The 2,215-nt window shown below is 44.1% G+C and overlaps 1 protein-coding gene across 1 annotated transcript in view; it reads left to right on the top strand.

The window, feature by feature from the left end:
* Positions 1 to 2,215, top strand: part of MCF2L (MCF.2 cell line derived transforming sequence-like) — a 296,792-nt gene that overhangs the window by 20,727 nt on the left and 273,850 nt on the right. The gene's annotated exons all lie outside the window — the stretch shown is intronic.

Consider the following 2,215-nt stretch of genomic DNA (forward strand, 5'->3'; position numbering starts at 1 on the left):
TCCTTGGAGAGGGACATCATGCTTGGGAGGGTGGAGGGACAGCGCAGGAGGGGAAGACCCTCTATGAGATGGATCGATTCAGTGACTGGGGTAATTGGGATGGGTGTGTCAGAGGCAGTGTGGTTGGCGCAGGATAGAGCAGGTTTTAGGGCTGTTGTGCATAGGGTCGCTATGAGTCGGAAACGACTCGACGGCACATAACAACAACAAAGCTCAGAGTTAAATATTAAAAATACAACAACAAACACCCAGCCTGCTTCTCCACACCGCCTTCACCATGCACTCTCTATTCCATCTTTTTACCACCTGGGGCTCGAGAACAGACCTGCTTCCAGCCTGTTTACAACCACTGCAGGCAGAGCTGTCTTTTGAACATGTAAATTAGATCATATTATCTCCATTCTTCCACTTCAAAGCCTACTAGACTGTGTTTTTTAACTTTGCACTGTGATTCAGGTAAGAGTTTACAATGCAAATTGATTTTCCAGTCAACAATTCATAGACATTTTGTTTTGTAGCTGCAATGCCTGCATTGTGACAGCCCCTTTTCCACCTCCTCCCTGGGCTCCCAGTTTCCACTCCTCCTCCTTTTCCATCCTTCCTGCCACCTGAGCTTATTATTCCTTGGCAGAGTCTGCCCTTTTGGCCTCTGAGATGTTTGGCTGTTGTATGGAGTGTGTACCTCTCTGGTGCTGCTGTTCACCCTTTAGAACTTTTTACCATTTGGTTGAAGGTTAAACCAAGGAGTTCAGTTAAGTTTGAGTTTTGAAGAATGTCTAAGTTCCCATCAAGCTAAAAATGAAACCCACTCCCTTCCCTGGCTGAGAGGGGCATGAGTGAGGCCTGCCTGGTTCCATCCTCCTCTCAAGCCTTCTGCTGGACTAGGGATCAACTGGGTCCCCAGTCCTGACCAAGGTAGTTCATCATCCTTTGGACCTTTGTACTTGCTCTTCTAATGTTCTTCATCCATCAAACTTTACAGCAATGATCCCTCCTAAATTCTAGCATCTGTTCAATGTAACTTCTCCTGGGAAACATTTCCCTGGTCGGCCATTTATTTTCTCATCAGATGCTGTGTTGTTACCCAGATTTAGCTTTCTGCTCTAATCACTACTGAAGAGAACATTTCCTGTTAGGTTGGCTCCTTATGATGTGTTCATGCCTGCATGTGGCCCAGAACTTAGAACACTTCCAGCCCTTAGTAGGCATTCAGTAATACAAGTTGGGCAAATGATTGGCAACTTCCCTGAGCACGAAAGATTTCCATAGTTAGAAATGAAGACAGTGACTCAGAGACCCAGTGCCATCAAGTTTACTCTGGTGCATGGCCACTTGCTTCACTATTGTCAAAGGTGTAAAGCTTTACAAGGTGAAGCCGCCTCATCTTTCTCCCGAAGAGCAGCTGATGGATTTGAATCTCTGACCTTTTGGTAAGCAGCCCAACACATGATTCATTGTGCCTCCTTAAAATGCTATGTAGTAGAACTAAAATGAAAGCTGGCATAGAAAAGGCCTTTAGTGTCATGGTGGTGAAGAGCTCACCACCAGTTGCTAACCACAAAATGAGCAGTTGAAACCTACTAACCATTCAATGGAGAAAGATATTCTATGGAGCCAGACTGATGGCTTGGGAACCCTAGGGGGTGGTTCTCCTCCGCCACATAGGTGGCTTTAATTTGGAATTGACTTGATGGCAATGATTTTGAGGGTTTTTGGGCTAGAGTACAAATAGAACAAGTTAGACATTCAAGATTCATAATAATCCATAATAACAGTGTTGGCAAAGAATATTCAATAAACACACCATAGACTGCCAGAAGAACAAGCTTTGGTCTCGGAAAGGAGTATAGCCAGAAGGCTCTTTAGAAGCAAGGATGATGAGATTTTATACTACATGCTTTGGGCATGTAATCTGGAGGGATCAGACTCTGGAATCAGGCACAGTGCTTGGAAAAATAAATGTCACAAGAAAGGATGATTCCTCCCAGGCCTGGATTACCACAGTAACTGGAACAATGAGTTTAAGCACAGGAAAGATTGTGAAGATGGCACAAAATTAGACAGTATTTTATTCTGTTGTACTTAGGGTCACCATAAGTCAGAGCCAATTCAATGGTATCTAACAACACAACAACAGTTGTTGTTTTAGTTGTTGTTGCTATGTGCCGTCGAGTTGTTTGTGACTCATAGCGACCCTATGTACAAGAGCACTAAA

Source organism: Elephantulus edwardii, unplaced genomic scaffold (genome assembly GCF_000299155.1).
Source record: "Elephantulus edwardii isolate Elephantulus edwardi_28Jun2011 unplaced genomic scaffold, EleEdw1.0 scaffold00030, whole genome shotgun sequence".
Classification (NCBI taxonomy): Eukaryota; Metazoa; Chordata; class Mammalia; order Macroscelidea; family Macroscelididae; genus Elephantulus; species Elephantulus edwardii.